The sequence below is a fragment of the Canis aureus genome, chromosome 2, assembly GCF_053574225.1.
Source record: "Canis aureus isolate CA01 chromosome 2, VMU_Caureus_v.1.0, whole genome shotgun sequence".
Taxonomy (NCBI): Eukaryota; Metazoa; Chordata; class Mammalia; order Carnivora; family Canidae; genus Canis; species Canis aureus.
Window position 1 is genome coordinate 76,179,227 of NC_135612.1, and position 21,260 is coordinate 76,200,486.

The window sequence follows — 21,260 nt, forward strand, 5'->3', positions numbered from 1 at the left end:
AATTGCATTATTTGCATGACAGAAGAGTACTTTTACTGTACTTCTTACCACAGCATAACTGGCCCACTTTTCTCTTCATAGCGGAACTTGCCTATAACAATACGTACTGCTCTTCCAAGTGAAATATGTTCTTCAACATCAGCTTCCATCTGTTTTATACCTAATGGGCCAGTATCTGAAAAAAAAAAAAAAAAAAAAAAACATAGAACACATGAAAGAGCTTCCAGAAACAATGAAACTTAAGGGAGAAATTCTGAGTGGGATATGAAGTTTGGATTTGCCTTAGGATATAGAGACAATATGTCTAAGCTGGAAGACAGAGAATCCTATGTGAGGACATCTGAGTTGTGGAGTTTTTAGCACTGGGGGCTGCCGACTCTGGCATCCATTTCATGGTTCACAACTTCAGGCTATGTGTCACTCATCGAGATCCCCATGTCCTACCTTGTGCCAGAGCAACCTGTCTCGGTCCTCAGGACAAGAACTTATGTATGACACAGAGGAAGCACTGACATTTCAATAGTTTCCCAGCCAGTGGTAGTGTCTGGTTTACAGAAAGAGGATAGCTGAGAGGAGGAGTCATGGGGAATGTTTTTTGGCCTCAGTTCTTACTTGCATGTGTTAGAGGCTTCCACTCAGATACTTCAGGGAAATACTGACCTCACCCTATTTGAGGAGAGGATTAAGAAGAGGGGGTAGTATTGACTCTGTAAAGATCTGTGTGTCCCATATTTTTGTGATAGCCCAGACCACTATATGTTTTGGTTCTCCCTTGCTCTAGAAACTATTTGGACCTCAGTATATTTCCATTTCCATTATGGTTTTGCAAAAATATAGTGACCCATCTTCTAACTGCTTATTTTTAGGATTCCCTTGGCTTCCAGGTCCCATACCAGTGAAGAAAAGACAAATAATGTTGGTCGTATTAGTTCCCTATTACTGCTGTCTAATTACCACAAACTTCATGGCTTGAAACAATACAAATTTGTTATCTTAAACTGCTGGAGATCAGAAGCCCATATTGGCTCTCACTGGGCTAAAAGTAAGGTGCTGGGAAGTCTGCATTTCTTTCTGGAGAGTCTAGAGTAGAATTTGTTTTCTTACCTCTTCAAGCTTCTTAGAGGTCACTAACCTTCCCAAGCCCTTAGACCACTTCCCCCATCTTCAAAGCCAGCAATGTTGCATGTCTCTTTGGCTGTCCATTTGTAGTCCTAGTTCTCTCTGACTCCTCTACCTCCGTCTGACACTGTAGGGATCCTTGAGATTATCTGGGCACACCCAGATAATTCAGGATCATTTTATTTTAAAATCAGCTGGTCAGAAACCTTAATTCCCCTTTTTCATGTTACCTAACTTATTCACAGGTTCTAAGAATTAGCCATCTTGGGGGTGGGGTGGGCATGATTCTGCATACCATGTCAATCAAGCCAGTCACCCCCACAGCTTGTCTCCAGTCCTGCCTATTACAGGCAGGTAAATCTGCTGTCAATTTTCATTACTTGCTTCTTGCAGTATCATTGGGATACAAACATCGATGTCAGGCCTGTCACTTTTCTAGTTTTCACTGTTTTTGGTATTCACTTGATCAACATCTCAATTTCCATCTGTTTTTCATATACTGTGTTTAGTCCTCCTAGAATTCTGTTGCCTGGGAGACACTTACAGGATTGGAAACATGTCAACAAACCTGAAGAGATGTTGGACTTTACTTGGAAATGTGAAACCTATGTTTGGTGTCAGGTACATAGTTTGGAGAAAAAGCTACAAGTATGTAAAGCGGCTGCCCTTCCGAAAAGTAGTTAAGGGAAGTGAGATGTTTTTTACATGTGGTAGTTAAAAGATTTATCTTTGTGATTGAGTAGTACGACCGAAAACAGGTACTTTGTAAGCTGTCATCTTTATTCTTTTTAATGAAGTAAAGTTATGATGGCTTTAAAGAAGGTATAGAATTGTAAATTGAACTATTTAATTATTATATTCAAAAGCAGCAGGTGCATGGTACAAATAAAACTGTGGACTAACAAGAAATCACTGGTTGTCACTTCTGTAAAAACAAAGGGAGAGCACTAAGCAATTACATAGTTTGGTGCTGCCTATCCAAGCACAACGATTCTTGTTGATTGTCTCTCACAATTAGCATTTTCCATTTCACAAAGCAATTATTTATATTTTTTGTCCTAATGGGTTTTATTAATCACATCCATCAACCATACAAACAGCATTTATTAACTCCAGCAGTAAAACATTCAAAAGGTTGCATTTATTTCTTAATCAGAGAGGCAAATGCTAATTGAAGAAATCTCTGGAAACTAAGTCTTTCTGTGTGGATTAGGTGATATTGGCAGCCCAGAAAGGGAGTAATGAAACAAGCTCTGCAGAAATCAGTTCTGGTTCTCTGCTGAACTTCCCATCTGGATCTCTCTGTTAAGTGCCCCAACCTCCTTCGAAAGCATGCATTAAGGATCTCTGTGTGATGGATGGCTGCAATTAAAAAAAAAAATTACCATCTGCTATTTATAAGTCAGTATCCTAGATGTTAGAAGGATACATGTAGATGGATAAGAAATACTAAATGTCCTCAAAAATATTGAGGATGAGAAAAATCCTTGCCCCTAAAACAAAATGAAAGTAAACTGTCTGAAATATGACAGAGTGGTACAAAAATGTTCTAGGTATGAATGGATCAATTGAAAGTAAGGGGGATTAATTCCTGGAGGCTAATATGATCTCTCAGAATCTTCTTGAGTTTAATTGATGGTTAAGTTTGGGACACCCTGGTGGCTCAGTGGTTGGGTGTCTGCCTTCGGCTCAGGTCGTGATCCTGGGATCCGGGATTGAGTCCCACATTGGGCTCCCTGCGAGGAGCCTGCTTCTCCCTTTGGCTAGGTCTCTGCCTCTCTCTCTCAGTCTGTGTCTCTCATGAATAAATAAATAAATCTGTGAAAAAAATTGATGGTTAAATTTATGAAGGAGTAGCATTGTGGCTGGACAATAAAGGACATGTGGAATTTTGATACATTGAGATAGGAACAGAGGTTGGCAGAGGCAACATATTTCAAAAAGAAGAAAGGAAGAGCAGGAATGCAGGGTTGAGAAGTCTCAAGGTACATTCAGGAAATGGTAAATGGGAGCAACAGTCTCCATCTGTTCTTTCTTTATCCACACATGTCTCTGGATACCATACTTCACACTGTAGCCATGACGATCTTTCAAAAAATGCAAATATGATCCTGTCCTTCCCTATCTTAGAAAACTTCAGTGGTTTCTAATTGCTCTCAATAAAGTTTGATAAAGATTCAATAAAGCCTTGGGATGGCTGGCTGGCTAAGCGGTTAAGTGGCTGCCTTCAGCCCAGAGCGTGATCCTGGAGTCTCGGGATCGAGTCCCACATCAGGCTCCCTGCATGGAGCCTGCTTCTCCCTCTGCCTATGTCTCTACCTCTCTCTCCCTCTGTGTCTCTCATGAATAAATCTTTGATTCAATAAAGCCTTAAACTTCCCTCACACTACATAACCTGGCCCCTATCAAAACTTCCAGCCTCATTTCTTACTTCCACTTACATTAGGAGCCCTAGTAACATGCTTTAAACCACTGCATATATTGACTTTCATTGGTACAGAACTCATGTAGTCTCACTACTAATCTCAATTTTTCACCTACTTCTACACAGGTATGAAGACTTGGCTTTCGGGATCCCTGGGTGGCGCAGCGGTTTGGAGCCTGCCTTTGGCCCAGGGCGCGATCCTGGAGACCCGGGATCGAATCCCACGTCAGGCTCCCGGTGCATGGAGCCTGCTTATGTCTCTGCCTCTCTCTCTCTCTCTCTCTCTCTCTCTCTCTCTCTGTGACTATCATTAATAAAAAAAATCTTTAAAAAAAAAAAAAAAAAAAGACTTGGCTTTCTATAGTTGTCATTCGTCCTGACTTGGCAATGGAGGATTCTTTAGAGCTCTAGCTGCCTTGCAGTTTTTATATTCTAACATTTTATATTTTCAAGGGGCCATGCCTACTCCTTACTACCTGAGGACTCACTTGTGTTTCCCTTCTAATTAGAATGATCTCACTCCCCCTTTTGCCTCCTCATCTTTATAGCCGGAGCCTAACCCTCATTTCCTCAGGGCACTTCTTTGACACTGAAGACTTGATTAAGTCCTTTGGTTAATATGACTTTGAGGCAGTTGTGTGTCTCCTTTACTCATTAAAATTTCAACTAAAAACAAACTTTGAAAATTGTCTGCAATATTTAACTTACCATCAAGATGGTGAATCTATGTTGCAGGAGAACTGCATATGTCTTGTTAAAATTGTATTCCGTGTAGTGCCATAGTGCCTGGCAACTGTTAAGTGTCAAATAAATGTTATTAAATAAATGAATTATAAACAAACGAGGAGATGCGATTAGGAGGACAGGCTAGATCCTGATTGAGAAGGGCCTTGAGTTTGCTGCTAAGGATTTTGTGTAGTAAATAAGAGGATATTTACATTTCTAATAATATCAAGTAGGCTGAAACTAATGTTTGGATGTGAAAGGGTAGGGCTATTTGATAAATTATAACTCCCTTTTCATCCAGGGATGAATCCTAAATCATTTCAAGATAGATACAGAAATTTGGCACAAATTCTTTTTTGTTTTCTCTTTGTATAGATATTTAAGTTCCTGTTTTCCACATCATCTCTGGTCTGTTCTCTATGTCAACACTTTTTCTTATGGAAATCTCTCTTTTCCCAGCTCCATCAGCCTATCTTCTTTTATTGTATTTACATTCTTCTATTGCTCCTATTCTTTTTTTTTTTTCAGATTTTATTTATTCATTTATTCATAGAGATACACAGAGAGGGAGAGAGGCAGAGACACAGGCAGAAGGAGAAGCAGGATCCATGCAGGCAGCCCGATGTAGAACTTGATCCAGGGTCTCCTGGATCACACTCTGCGCCACCGGGGCTGCCCTATTGATCCTATTCTAACCATAACAAGGAAGTATATTTTCCCCAAACTCCAGCGCCTACTTGTTTCTCTGGACAGGTATCTGATGTCTAAAGACACTAGCCTTTTAAATTATCTTTCTTAACTTTTTTATTTGCAACTTTTAAATTTTTATTTGGCATTTTTCGAAAGAAATTATTGTGAAAAATCACTTACCATGAGATCTACCCACTTAACAGATTAAATATAACAACACAATATTAACATCTATGTGCAATGTTGTACACTAGATCTCTAGAACTTATACATCTTGCTTAACTGAAATTTTATACCTGTTGATTAGCAGCTCCCTATTACTCCTATTTGCAACCCCTGGCAAATACAATTCTATGGTTCACTTCTATGAGTTTGACTATTTAGATACCTTGAAAGTAGAATCTTATGGTATTTGTTCCTCTCTGACTGGCATATTTCCCTTAGAATAATGTCCTCCGGGTTTATCCTTTTTTTTTTTTTTTTTTTTGATATTGCAGGAATTCCTTCTTTTTAAGACTGAATAATATTTAATCATATGTATATGTCACATTTTTTAAACCCATTTATGTTTCAGTGAACATTTAGGTTATTTCCAGATGTTGGCTTTTGTGAATAGTGCTTCAGCGAACATGAGAGTGTTAATCTCTCTTTGAGATGCTGATTTCAGTTCTTCTGCATAAATAGCCAGGAGGGGGACTGCTGAATCATATGTAATTCTGTTTTTAATTTTTTGAGGGACTTTCATACTATTTTCAATAGGAGCAGAATTATTTTGCATTGTTACCAACAGAGTTCAATTTTCTCTACATCTTCACCAACATATGTTGTTCTTCTTTAATTGATAATAGCCTTGCTAATAGATGTGAGGTGCTATCTTGTTGTGATTTTGATTTGCATTTCTCTAATGACTAATGACTTTGAACATCTTTTCATCTACCTGCTGGCTATTTGTGTGTCTTCTTTGAAGAAATGTCTATTCAAGTCCTTAGTACACTTTGTAATTGTATTATTTGTATTTTGCTATTGATTTATAGTTGTTATTTATATATTTTGAAAATTAGCCTCTTTTCAGATATATGTTTGCAAATATTTCCTCGTATCCTGTAAGTTGTCCTTTTACTCTATTGATTGGTTTCCCTTATGGTGCAAAAAGCTTTTTAATTTGATGTAGGCATATCTATTTTTGATTTTGTTGCCTATACTTTTGATGTCACAATCATAAAATCATTGTCAAGGCCAATATCATGAAGATTTTCCCCTTTGTTTTCTACTAGGAATTTTATAATTCTTAGTCTTACATTTATATCTTTAATCTATTTTGATGTGATTCTTCTGTATGATGTAAGATAAAGGTCCAATTTTATACTTCTGAATGTGATAATTCAATTTTTCCAACACCATTGTTGATCCTTTCCCCACTGTGTATTCTTGACATGTTTGTCAAAGATCAGTTGATTATAGATTTATTTCTGAGCTCTCGATTCTGTTCCAATAGTCTATATATCTGAGTTTATGCAAGTAAAATAGTGTTTTAATTATGGTAGCTTTGTGATATATATTGACATCAGGAACAGTGATGCCATTAGTTTTGCTCTTCCTTTTTAAGATTGTTTTGGCTATTCAGAGTTTTTTTGTGGTTCTAAATGAATTCAAAGGTTGTTTTTTTGGTGTCTAAAAATGCCAATTGAACTTTTGTAGAGATTGCATGGAAATCAGCAGATCTCTGAGCAGTATAGACATTTTAACAATATTAAGTTCCTATACATGGATATGGGATATCTATTTAGTTATATCTTCTTTAATTTCTTTCATCAATGTTTAAGGATTTTACATGTATAAGGTTACTTAAATTTATTCTTTTCGATACCATTATGAATAGGATTACTTTCCTTTTTCAGATGGTTCATTGTTAGTGTTTAGAAACATAACTAATTTATATGCATCCCTATGTTTATTACAGCATTATATAAAATAGCTAAGATATGAAAATAACCTAAGTGTCCAGCAATAGACAAATGATAATGGAAATGTAGTCTGTGCACACACACACACACACACACACACACACAGGAATATTACGCAGCCACAAAAAAAGATGATATTGTGCCATGTGGGACAACATGCATGGACCTAAAGGGTACTATGTTAAGTGAGATAAGTTGGACTGAGAAAGACAAATATATTATTATTATACTCATAAGTGGAATCTAAAAACATAGCAAAAAACCCCAGATGAATAAACAAACCAAAACCAGAATCAGATCTATAAGTACAGAGAACAACCTGTGGTTTCCAGAGAGGAGTTTGGGTGGAAGGTTGGAAAAAAATGGATAAAGCGGAGTGGGAAATATAGGTTTCCAGTTATAGAATTAATAGGTCACCAGAATAAAAGGTACAGCATAAAGAATGCCATCAGTAATATTGTACTAGAGACATAATGAGACAGATGGTAGCTACACTTGTGATAAATATAGCATAATGTATAAACTTGTCAAATCACTAATTTGTATACCTGAAACTAATGTAACCTTGTGTGTCAACTATACTCAAATTAAAAAAAAACCCTAAGTTTTTGTATGTTGTTTTTTCTATACTGAATGTTACTGAATTCTTATATCAGTTCTAATAGTTTTTTGTGGCATCCTTAGGGTTTACTGCCTATAAGATCATGTCATCTGGAAGCAAACAATTTTATGTCTTCCTTTTTGTTGAGTAAGCTTTTATTTCTTTTTCTTGCTTAATTCCTCTGGCTAGAACTTCCAGTATTATGTTGAATAGAAGTGGTGAGAGTAGATATCCTTCCTTGTCTTGTTCTAGATGTTAGTGGAAAAGATTTCAGCCTTTATTGTTGAGTATGTTATCAATAGGCTTTCATATATGCCTTTATTATGTTGACTTAATTTCTCCTCTACTAAAATGTTGGGAATTTTTATCACAAAACAATATTTTATCAGGTGCTTTTTTTTTTTTTTTTTTGCATCCAATGTGATTTTTATTCTACAGTCTGTTAATATGGCATATTACATTATTTTGCATATGTTTAACCATCCTTGCATCCAAAGGATAAGTCCCACTTGATCATGCTGAATGATCTTTTAAATGTGTCATTGAATTTAATTTACTAGTATTTTGTTGAGGATTTTTGCATTTGTATTTATCAGGGATATTGGCCGATAGTTTTCTTTTCTTGTAGTGTCTTTGTCTGGCTTTGGCATCAAGGTAATGTTGGCCTCATAAAATGGAAGTATTTGAAAGTGTTCTTTCCTCCTCAATTTTTTTGAAAGAGTTTGAGAAGCATCAGCCTTAATTCTTCTTTAAATGTTTGATTGAATTTACCAGTGAAACCATCTGATTCTGGGTTTTTCTTTGTCAGGAGATTATTTTTCATTGCTCATATAATCTCCATTCTAGTCATAGAACTGTTCAGAGTTTCTATTTCTTCATGATTCAATCTTTGTAGGTTGTAGGCTTCTAGGAATGCATCCATTTCTTCTAGGTTATTTTCTGGCATGTAATTGTTCATAGTAGACTCTTATCTTTTTCATTTTTGTGCGGCATTTGTTGTGATGTCTCCGATTTATTTCTCATTTTATTTGAGTATTCCCTTTTTTTTCTTACTAAAGTTTTGTCAATTTATCTTTTCAAAAAAGAACTCTTAGTTGTATCTTTAAAAAATTGTTTTTGTGTTCCCTAATTTATTTCTGCTCTAGTCTTTTTGCAGAAAGACTAGATTTTACAGATCTAGTAAAATTCTAGATTTTTCTTCTGCAGATTTTACATGTATTTATTCTTGCCTTTTTTTTTTTTTTTTTTTAGTTCTTTGGCTTGTAAAATTAGGTTATTTACTTGAGATCGATCTTATTTTTTAATGTAGACATTTAGTGCTATAAACTTCCGTTTTAGGACTGCTTTTGCCAAAATCTAAGTTTCAGTATGTTGTATTTTCATTTATATGAAGATCTTCTCCAATTTCTTTTTTTTATATCTTTTGTGATCCACTTTTTATTCAAAATTGCATTTTTTAATTTCCATATACTAGTGAATTTTCTTCTTTTCCTTCTGGTCTTGATTTCTAGTTTCATTTCCTTCTGGCTAGAGAAGATACTGGTGTAATTTCAGTCCTTTAAATTTTGCTAAGATTTGTTTTGTGAATTAATGTGATTTATCCTGCAAAACATTGTTTGTGTGCTTGTGAAGAATGAAACTTCTACTGCTTTTGGGTAGAATGTTCTGTATGTTTGTTAGGTCCATTTTATCTACACTATTAAAACCCATTGTTTATTTTCTGTCTGGTTGTCTTATCCATTATTGATATTGGAGTATTCAAGTCTCCTAACATTATCATATTGCTGCTTGTTTCTTCTTTTGGTTCTGTTAATGTTTGCTTTATATATTTAGGAGCTGTGATGGTGGGTGCATCTATATTTATAATTAATATATTTTCCTGGCAGATTGACTCTTTTATAATTATTTAATATTCTTCTTCATCTCCTATGACTTAAAGCCAATATCTATGATGCTTATATGAAATATCTTATAATTTTAGCAGTCTATTTTAAACGGATAACAACTTCTATTGCATACAAAATCTCTATATCCTTACTCCCATCAATAACCTTGTTATTGATTTCATAATTTACATATATTTATATTGTATATCTCTTAACATATATTTTGTTTATATTTTTAATACTTTTCTTTTAATTTTTATGCCAGAAGTAAAAGTAATTTACCCACTACTATTACAGTCATATTTTGTATTTGTCAATATATTTACCTTTACCAATGAGTTTTATATACATATATATATATTTTTTTAAAGAAATTTTATTTATTTATGAGAGACGAGAGAGAGGGGGGCAGAAACACAGGCAGAGGGAGAAGCAGGCTTCATGCAGGGAGCCTGATGTGGGACTTGATCCCGGGACTCCAAGATCACACCGTGGGCCAGAGGCAGGTGCTAAACTGCTGAGCCACCCAGGGATCCCGAGTTTTATATTTTTAATGCTATCATCTTTCCATTTCAAATTGAAGAACTCCTTTTAGTGTTTTTTATAAGACAGTTTTGGTGATGATGAACTCTTTTAGCTTTTGTTTGGGGAAGTCTTTATCTTTCCTTCATTTTTGAAGAGCAATTTTGCCAGGTAGAGTATTCTTGGTTGAGAGTCCCCCTGCCCCCAACCCCAGCACATTGAATATATCACATTTCCTTCTATCCTGGAAAATGTCAGAAAATCCACTGGTGGTTGTGTAGGGTTTTCTTATATGTGACAAATCACTTTTCTTTTGCTGCTTTAAAGTGATCAGTCTTTGACTTTTCACAATTTTAATATAATGGTCCTCAATGTGGTTTTCTTTGCTTTATCTTATTTGTAATCTTTGGGAGTTTTCTGAATTTACATGTATATTTTCTCTTCCAGATTTTGGAATTTTTCAGCCATCAATTCCTTGAACACACTTTATAGTCCTTTCTCTCTCTTTTTTTCTGAGACTCCCATAGTGTGTTAATGATCTACTTCATGGAGTCTGAAAAATCCCTTAAAACTATCTTAAATCTTTTTTATTTTGTTTTTCTTTTTGTTTCTCTGACTGGATTTTTTCAAATGACCTATTTGTTAGTCCACTGGTTCTTTCTTCTGTTTCTCTAGTCTATTAAACTCCTCTATTAATTTTTCTAGTTAATTTGTGTTCTTTAGTTCTAAAATTTCTCTTTGGTTCTTTTCAAAAATTCCTCTCCATCAAAATCTCCCTTTGCTCGTGTATAGCTCTCTTGAAGTCATTAATCATTTTGATCTAATTTGAATGCTCTACCCAGTAAAATATATTCAAAAGTCATTAGCATTTGTTTCTTTGTTTTACCTTGTTCATTTTTGGGGGAAAACGTATCTTCATTTTTCTTGACTCTTTGTTGCTATCTATACATTCAAGAAACTGCCACTTCTCTCAGTCTTCCCAAATTGGCCTTATATAGGAAAAGGTCATTAATTAATGTGGCCTGAGCTTTTGTAAGCCTCTCAAGCCTTTGTGCTAGTTCAAATTGCCATCTTTGTTCTTTGCTGCCCTCAGGCATCTTACCATTGCTCTGAGAGGAGCAAGACAAAAGCCCATATTTTAATTAGCTCTCAGAGAAATTGGAATCTGGGTGTGTAGTCCAACTCTTTCTCTCCTCAAAGAGAAGCCAGGTGATGGACTTTTTGCCTATCTACTATTGTGCCACACTGAAGATGAGAAGAACTGAGGCAAATGCCTGCCTACTAATTCAAATCACACTAGTTCAAATTCATTTCTCTGTAGCTCCCAGGGAACTAGCATAAGCATAACTCTCTGAGACAAGCAAGATAGAAGATAGTCCTCAGGTTCTACCTGAAAAAGTTGGGGCATTATAAGCATAGTTCAACTCCTTTGCTTCTCATGGAGAATCTGGTGGTATATTACCACTCACTCTATCCTGACCCAGAAAGAAGAGCTGTAGTGAGTGCTAACATGCTAGTTTTAACTGACACTTTGTTCTTTGTAGTCCCTCAGGGAACTAGTATAAACCAGGCTCCATCAGCTCTCCAAGAGGCAAGATAGAAGTCAGTCCTGTAGGTAGCACCCAAAGTTGGGATGCTAGATATGCAGTCTAACTCATTCACTCTTGAGGGAGAAGTTAGGAACTGGGAGCTTCCTCCCAGTCATGGGGCACTGTGATAGATGTGGGGATTTTGTTAAGAGGGTGTCTGCTTTTAGTACTTGTTTCTGTATTACCAATTTAACACTTGTCTGGGGCGCAGGAGCCTTTTAGCTAGTTTCTGGATTTTTCACAAAAAGGAATGTTCCATTTGTTGCTATCAAATTGGTGTGCCTCTGGGGAGAAGGAGAGTAGGACTTCCTATTAACCATATTGGTGATATCACTCACCTGAAACATTTTTATTGAATTATTTCTCTGCCAATCTTCTGTTGGTAAAAGCTTTAATTTCTATTCCCTTAAATATAAAAGCATGGCAAGTTCTGAGTTTAATTAACACATTTGAGGCTGTCTGGTTCAACATTGCCCTTAAGAACCTGGAGAAAAAAAAAAAAAAGAACCTGGAGAAACAGCAATTCATTCTTTTGGCCTTGAAGGTAATTAAAAACAACATTAAAGAGGAACAGAATTCAAAGTAGGACATCTAACATTACTTATCTCTATCAGAGAATAATAATTTAAGTCTCAACTTCTAACGTTCTATGACACATGTAGATTTTAGACATCTTCTCAATTTAAAGTCCTAGTCTCCTAATGCATATCTGACCAAAACCTCCAATAAAATAGTAATTGAGAATTTACTTTTTGCAAAGTGAGCTTTACTTGGGACTAAAAGAGTCTCTTTGTTAATAACCCTTGTAGCCACTCTGTGGATGGCATAGGTGCCTGAAGAAGCCACGGTCAAACTGTGGGGACTGCGTATCAACATCTCTGCATCTCAGGCCTGAGGAGTTCTATGCCATGGCCTGAACTTGTTGGGGCCCGTTCCAGATATAAGCCAGTAGTCTGTGATCCACACTGTCAAAGCTGTAGGACTTTGCCAACTTCAAAATTGCACACAAATTATATTTACCAGAGTCAAATTCCTACATTTCTGTCCAGTTTGTACAAGCAGGAAATCATCTCCACAACTGTAAAATTCAGCCACCTCGGACAACAGAGCCTCTGCAAATTACTAAGGTTAAAATCACTCAATACTGATCTCATTTGAGGTAATGCCTAAAGACGCTGTCCCAGGTTGTACCAGTTATTTGATTCCCAAGTTCTACTCCTTTCTTTCCCAAAAGCTGCCAGCCAGTATTCTAATGTTTATATCTTAGAAGGTCTACTAAATAAAATTTGTTCTGTGTCTGAATTGAGGCATAAGAGTTTAGCAGATAAAGATAAAAATGTGAAATTGTTGCTGATATTAGCCATATTGAGGAATATTTACATATTCCACTCCTCTCCCCCCGCCCCACACCCCAAGAGAAAAGAGATCCAAGACTTTCTCACACAGGCAGAGCCCGTTCCAATAAAGTTAACCTAGTTTGGAGAGAGCTGATTAGACTGTACCTTGACACAGGTAACTGTGTTTTTTCGCTCTCTCATTCTCTCTCTCTCTCTCTCTCACACACACACACACAACACACACACACACATGCACGCACACAAGCAGGAAGGAGAGTGGAACCATACAAGTAAAATATTTTTCCAATTAGAAAATTACTCCTCCTCCTCTAAGGAGCAATGAATAAAACATGGATCAAAGTACAAGTAATGTTCCATGTAACAACATGTAGGATGGGAAAATGATGTTCCCTTCTTATGATGGGAACAGAGAGTCATACTGTGGCTCTAAAATAAAAGGTCTTAGATACCTGATGCATCTATTCTGATAGTACTGTCTAGGTTGAAGTAAAAATATTGCTTATTGACTAGATCATAGAGTGGAGACAAACATTAGGGGATTGATGTGGGAAACGTTCTCATCTGAGATGAAAATTGTGAGATTAATCTGCTACAGTTTACTGGGGAAGCCAAGCCCTAAAGAGCAACTGACCCTAGAAAGATAAAGTGTACTAAGCATCCTTTTGTAACTAGCGGGAATTATCACTGGCAACACATTCTTTGACTATGATTGACAAACCAGGGTTTTATGTTGAACTTAGAGCTGAAGCCAGATAGCTCATACTCTGAGGACTGAACTCATAACTTGAGATCATTGCTGCCTTTCAGAGTCTGTCCACTAATTTAAAGATATCCTAAAGCTTTGAAATAGGAAAACTACAAATCTATTACCTAAAATTGAGAACTCACCCCTATTTTAATATTCCCTTTCTTTAGGCAGCTTAAGTCTTTTTTAAAAGCACTGGACAGTGAATAATTATACATTTGGTATAAATGTTTCAGATCTTTCGATAAAGCCTTTACATGCTACCCCTTTTTTATAAATCTTCCTTTGTGTAGTTCTAATTGAGTCTTCATACAATTGTTCTATTTATAAGTGGTATTACCAGAGAAAGATTATCTTTCACTGTTGGAAATAACTTACTGTTTTCTTGACACTTGTATACACATACAACAGCACATTTGTTGGCTTTGAGATCATATTTTGTATTAAAAGCAATAGTTCTCACTTTAAATTCCAAAAACAAACATCACCTTTATAAAACAAAGGAAACATAAACAGCAATTTGTCAAGACAAACATTGCTAATGTGTGACAGACTCCTTTGTCCCTCCAGAAGGAAAATATTCAAAATTTCACAGGATAGAATGTGGGTTTATAACATTTCACTGAATTCAGGATGTAAGAAGATACCTATTAGGAGTTGTATTATCTTTGAAGATCAAGAATTCCTTTCTTCAGTAACAAAAACTTTTCCTGCTTTGTTTAGATAAATCAGATGAAGTCTTCAGAAGAAAAAAAAATGTTTCTGATAATCATAATCCACTTCAACCTCACCCGTTGCAGGGGTAGGTTGAATGACTTCCCGGCGATGTGACTCTTATTTAGGAGCTGCTCTGGAAGAATCAAAAAGTGTGGGTGGGTGTTTAGCATGAATGAAATTGTGCTTTAAGATGATTACTCTGACTCCATTACTCTAAATTAGACTGATTTCAAAAGTAAAGAGTTTAGAAGCAATTGTTACTCTTATTTTTGTTGACCTGGGACTCTTCTAACACAACCTACATTCTACTGACAGAACCCGATGTCTTTGCCCTTACTCTAGTCACATGGTAGGTATGCAACCCAGGAAGGCCAAGCATTTTTTCTACCTGGAACTGGCACAGAAAGCATCCTAAATCTTGAATACCTCACCAGAAGGATGTACATCAGAAACTATCAATTCTGGTACCCGATCTTCTGGGTCACACTGATAGATTGAACACATGGCACAAGAAAAGCACCATGAATCTTTTCTAAGAGTTTTTATAACTGGACCTAGAGAAAAACAATCTCTTGCATTTTATTTTAGATCTTGTGTGTCAATAGTATATCAGTCTAACACAATGAGACCTTGTTCCTATTCTCCTCACCATGGGCAAAAGTTACTGTGCAGTAGAGAATAAAGTGAATATTCTGAGGTGAAGCAGGAGAGAGAAAGATGAGAGTGAGAGCAGATGCATGCAAACATGAGGCTTAATGGTGTCTAAATTTCTGCCCTTTATTTACATGGTTCAGTTTTGTACAGTAATAAGTTTCTGTCATTATTTATTTGTTTTTAACAACATTATATAGAAAGGGCTAAATTAAAAGCAGTACAGCCTCAAGATCTTATAATTCTTTTCAAGACCTCAAATATTTGCCCAACAGGAATGAGGAGTGTTGAAATGATTCCTGAGTCCTCAAAATATAAATTTTCCAAAAGGGAAGGGAGGGGAGTAGTTATGTAGATAATGAAGCACTCTGTATAAATTCAGGGCCCTGCAAGGGCACATACTGCATATACAAAAAATAGCAACTCGTTTTTGTGGCAAGATGGTGGAGGGGTTGCATAGAGGGAGAAGATCATAAAATAAATAATTTGTTGCACTTACCTTATTCTGAAAATAATGATGCACCACTGGAGACTTCCAAATGGAAGAGGGTCATGTTTTGATCCACATTTGAGATAAATGAATAAATGATCCCATCTTATAACATGGAGGATAAGCAGAAGAGGCTGATGTGAAGGGATGGAAGCCACTTAGGAGTGATTAAAATAGCTGAGGTAATAAATAATACAATAATAGTACAAGCATGTACAAAGATTGTCAGTGAAGCTGGAGAAGAAAATACAGACTCAAGGAACTATGAATACTCAAAGATTCTGCCACTGATTGAGAAAATGGTCATACATAGGAAAGATGGGAATAGAGGGTTATTTGGAAACAAGTGGGAGTAGGGAAACAAGGTAATACATTTGGTTTTAGTCTTTTTGTACCACTTGTTCTTATGATAAATTCCAGATGGATAGTTCTAAAAAGTGGGAGGGAATGTAGACCTTATATTTAGGGTAGAGGTTACACATAAGAGAAATATTAGCCAAAAAAAATTTAGTTGTCTCTATGAGATACAAATTTCTTTTTTTTTTTTTGAGATACAAATTTTGAAACAGATTATTGAGTAGAAAGGGAAGAAGTAAAAAAATATTGTAATCAATTCTTTAAAATTACCTAGGTGATATTAGTGCTATAAAAAGAGGTATTGAGAGGAGATTTTACAGGATCCTACAAGGATAGACCATAACCTGACTATTTTTCTTTCCTCCCCACCCATAGTGTGGACTTAAATTCATTTCAAAGAGAGCCATGCAGGTATTAACATTTCTTTATGTGGCAATGAATAGATGGGTAATCTAAGTTCTTCTGTTAAGGTGGTGTAAGCATAAGAAACACAGAGTTGGTCCCAGCATGATCTGAATTTCTCCAACTTGTATAGTCACATGCAGCTGTATGATGCCCTGAGCTGGGCATTTCAGTTGTCTGCTCCTGCTTCTTGTATGGGCATGTGTGGTTTGCATAAGTGTGCTTATGTGTATAGGCATGTGTGGTTTGTGTGTTCACAATATATGTATGCATATGTGTACACATGTACGTGTGTGATCTGTTTCTTCCAAACTAAAGTTACCCGAAATGAAATGCAAAAATCAGTTAATCTAGTTCAAGTTATTAGATGAATTAACTTGGCTAAGATCTAAAATTCTTAAATTGCAAGGTAATCATAAAGATGTGATTCCAATATGAGATATTTTTTGAAACTATGTTGAAGACTCAGTAGCTGTTTTATAATGTAACTGAGTAGTGAGTGCCTAACAAAGTAAAATTATGATATGTTTCAAGTAGATATTTAACAAGCCAAATATATTAGCTTCAGTACCCTTGAAAAGGCTCATATAATTAGAACAGATATTTTTCCCACTTACTAATAATTATCACTGAAATTTTTTAAGGGTCTTATTTAATTTTTACCACTTTTAATGATTAATCAAGCTATTCTCTAAATACAAGTTTATATCTTCTTGTTCTAGCTGGTTGCTCAAAATGTTGAGGTTCTAATTTTCAGAAATTGCTGCTTTCTTTTTGATCATTACTATATGGTAAATAAAAGGCTGCTGTTCAGTTCTAGTAGCTTACACAATTAATACTTAAATTTTTAAAAGTACATTTTTCATGTTCTCCATTATACACAAATATTTCCCTGTATTCCTTTGTAGCAAGAGAGAAATGATGTTCTTGAATACAAAACAACGTGTGAGAGTGTGGCTGTGTGTGCGTGCCATTACAATATATCCTATGAAGTCTGTGTTCATTATTTAATAAATCAAGTGTCAAGGATAATTTCCAAAGATCTATGAGCACATGGCATGCATAAGTAAGTTCATTATGGTAATACAAAAGGCTAGTGGATAAATATTTATAATTCCATAAAGACTGCTTTTTCCTTAAGCCAATCTAATCAGTATTTTAATCACATTATCTAAATCAGGTACACGATAGATTGAAGAGCTCTGTCTGTAAATCTATCATACCATTCCTGATTTTCTTTGTTATTAATTTTAAATTCCCAGGATAATTATTAATTTCATTGTCCATGACATATATAAAATACAGTACATTCTACTTATATAGATGTTATTGTTAATAAACATCACTACACATACAAAACAAGTTTTGAGATAAATTAATTAACTGATTTACTAGAATACAAAGTGGGAAATATTTCTGTTTCGGAGTGTGAGATATAATCTGAATATTAAGAATTTATAAATCTGTATATTATAAATATGTTATTTATAATACTGCAGTCATCACCAAGTGCTACATTGTCTTTAGTATGCTATTAGGGATAAGGGACTTAAGACCTAGAGCATATCAAAAATATATTATTTCTTTTATCCTCTGCTTTTATTTCTGGGAGTTTATTTTCACTGGTACCTGAGCATGAGCATGCAGCAAGCACATCAGACCAGAATTTTTTCACCCAAAGAAAAAAAATCAAGAGAATGATATGCTACATGCTTTATAAATAAGAAACTGAATTACGTACTTGGTGAGAAATAGAAAATAGTATTAATCATATAAATGTTTTTAAGATTAAAGAAATAGAATTATGATTACAAAAATTATTCAATATCAAGTTTTAATTTCTAGCCAATGTCTGTTTTGTCTTTCTGTCTTTATATGCCTGTTGTATTAGTTATCCACTCTGGTGTAACAAATTACTTCAAAATTTAATAACTTAGAACAACAAATGTGTGTTATGTCCCAGATTCTGTGGATATGAAGTCCAGGTGTAGCTTAGCTGGGTGACTCTGGCTCAGGATCTCCCACAGGGTTGCAATCAAGCTGTTGATCAGAGCTTCAGTCATCTCAAACTTCATTTCCATGACTATGAAGACATTGTTGGTGGAAGCCAAAAATCCACTAAACTGACTTTTGTGGCTTCTGGCAGGCCTCAGAAGATCCACTGCCTATCTCACTCCTGTGGTCTCTCTAGAGGGCTAGTCCTATTTCTCAGAGAAAATAAAGTTCATCAGACATTTAATCATTAATATTCTCCACTTTCTACCATACCCCAACACACAGATTGATATGAACATGTATTCTTTCTTACTTCTTTCTCTTTGCATTTCAAAGGGAGATTATTTCTCTTCCTGTAACTTTAACAAGTCTTTTGGGGGTTGATGGAAGCAGCTTAGCTGTTTTCCGTAATGAATTAGAGTTCCCCAAGCCTCCCTAAAGAGATGAACCATTTACGGTGCTCTCTCCTCCCTGGACATTTGGATTCATTGAATTGGGTTGGGACCTAGGAATTTTCATTTTAGCCAGACAGCAGATGATTCTTATCCTCAGATAAGTTTTAAAAAGCACTGAGTAGCATCATTTAAGAGTAAGACAATTTATTAAATACTTCTCTTGGAGAATGCATTTCCTAACTGCTACGAGGAATACAAAATTACGTATTAGTAGGACCTGACCCAAAATTAGTTTCTAAAACATTTCCTGAGTGAAAATAACTAGGATGACAAAACTGAACACATTTTAGTTACAAACAAGGTCTTGGAGTCATTAAATGAGTTAAGTGCTTGCAATCTGGTAGGCTTTCTTGGGATAGATGTTCACAGAAAATTGCCTGATACTGAGCAATACTTTTAGTAACTTGAGCATTTTTGTTTTCTTTTCTTTTTCAGGGAAGAGATGGAAAAGCATTGTGATAGTATGTTTTGTTAAATTTGAGAAATGGTAGAGTTCAAGGCATTACATGGGTGTAGTTGAAGTAGACTGAGAACATGAATGTTATGACATCATTTAGGAAAGATGCAGTTGGGAGAGGGCCTCTGAAAACTTGATTTGAGCTATTACGATAACACTTGGATTCTTTGTAGAAGAAGGCAGATTTGTGTCCCAATTATGCTTGAAGAAAACTACCATATTATTATCTATGTATCTGTTTCCAGGCTAAGGATTTTATAACCATTATAAATTAAACTCACAGGCACACTGCCAGGAAAGTAGTATTACACTCCTTAATAGATGAATAAATGAAGACTCGGGTGTGATCGAATCATAGTGCAAGAAAGTGGTAGAACTGCAAAGCCAATCCAGCTCTAAGCCAAATTCATTTCATTTCCTATTACTGTAATATTACAATATAACCACATTTTTGAACTGTATATCCAGGGTAGTTTGGATCCAAGATCATTCTTAATATCACATTGAGAGGGGGGTAGGGGGAAACTAAATCTGCAAGCACATTAAATAATACCTAAAAAAATATAGTATTCCATTTGAGTTAATGATGGGCAATCAAAATACTAGTGTTCTTCCTTTACAACTTGAAAAAAGCCTAACATTTTAAAATTATAGACTAGTTTCACAGGTATCATTTAACCCCTTTTATTTCTGACTTTAATTAATTAATTAATTTTTTTTCTTTTTTTTAGGAAATAAAATTGAATTTAATAGAAATGAAATCTTTTGAATGCTTTTAATCAATATTAAAAAATATTTTTGCTTAAAATTTCCAAATCAAATTGATAAAACATACCATAGAATTATCTCTAAATGTCAGGGAGGGACATTGTAGAAGGAGACCAAATAGTGTTTGATGTTAATTACAGCTCACTGGTAACATGATAAACTCTTGGTTAGCATCTCTGAGTCTCTTTTCAAGATAAAGCAATCACCTCCTATTACATCTATTAGAAGCAACTTCTAAAGCTAGCTTTAGGACTCTTATAAAAATTTAGGTGGGGGGCAGCCTGGGTGGCTCAGTGGTTTAGTGCCGCCTTCAGCCCAGGGTGTGATCCTGGAGACCCAGGATGGAGTCCCACATCATATTCCCAACATGGAGCCTGCTTCTCCCTCTGCCGGGTCTCTGCCTCTGTTGTGTGTGTGTGTGTGTCTCATGAACAAATAAACAAAAATCTTAAAAAAAAATCTAGGTGGGGAATTTGAATCTGAGCTTGTTTCTTCATCATCAACACCTCCCTGGGTCCATCACTCGTTCTCCCTTTCCAGAAACCCTCTGTGTATGACAGCTCATATCAAAAGCCTACACTAACTTCTTTTGGTATAGTTGTTGCTTTAGCACAACTATCCCACAACCTATGACTGCAATGCACTTCCCAGGGCACAATTCTCCAGGAGGTACTGTTAATAAATCTTTGGCTCCAATTCTGACATCTGCTCTCAGACCCTCTCTGGTTGGCTCTTCAGATCCAGGAGAGTTATAAGGATCTGATCAACTGAAAGGACATTATTTAAAAACACTTTAAAAAGTATAAAGTGCTCTAGACCTGTAAGAGATTCTTAGTAATTTTTTTTTTCTCTTGAAAGGTTTTTGTAGATTCCATTAGAATGGGTCCTCATTAAAGTGATGGCAAGATACTAAAAGGAAAACCTCATTTTTCCAAATCCCAAAGAGATATAGAAGAATATATTTAGGGATGAAAATTATCTTGGGAAATATTGCTATTTAAAGAGCAATAACATTCTTTTTTATTTCAATATGATCATTCAGATAAGAATAAAATGAAGAAAAAGTTATGCATTTGAGACAGGGCTCATAGTGGGGCCAGAGCTTGATGAAGTTAGGTAATAAAACATTAATTTCATTTCTACCATGCATTTTCATTTTATCCTTTTATATGCATGTTCCATGTGAACACTGAAATCCAGATGCATACTAATTAGTAATTAATATTCATCAACTTGTATAACAGTCCTCAACATAATGGTGATTAGCTTTAGATATTTATAGTATCATGATTAACTAGTTAGAGAATTACATCATTTTCATTAGAATTACATTATGTTCCATA

The 21,260-nt window shown here is 35.4% G+C and overlaps 2 long non-coding RNA genes across 8 annotated transcripts in view; one reads left to right on the forward strand and one right to left on the reverse strand.

The window, feature by feature from the left end:
• Positions 1 to 1,647, reverse strand: part of LOC144302473 (uncharacterized) — a 48,870-nt gene extending 47,223 nt beyond the window's left edge. For 2 of the 4 annotated variants that reach the window (XR_013369382.1, XR_013369375.1), the window contains exons 1-2: positions 1,415 to 1,647; positions 108 to 175 (exon numbers count right to left, since the gene is read on the reverse strand). This is a non-coding gene — a long non-coding RNA (uncharacterized LOC144302473). Of the gene's footprint in view, positions 1 to 48; positions 176 to 1,414 lie in introns of all 4 variants that reach the window. The other 2 variants (XR_013369384.1, XR_013369380.1) reach the window with 1 other exon arrangement.
• The window catches only part of LOC144302462 (uncharacterized), a 55,159-nt gene continuing 35,357 nt past the window's right edge, over positions 1,459 to 21,260 (forward strand). For 2 of the 4 annotated variants that reach the window (XR_013369374.1, XR_013369373.1), the window contains exon 1: positions 1,459 to 1,767. This is a non-coding gene — a long non-coding RNA (uncharacterized LOC144302462). The remainder of the gene's footprint in view (positions 1,768 to 21,260) is intronic. The other 2 variants (XR_013369370.1, XR_013369368.1) reach the window with 2 other exon arrangements.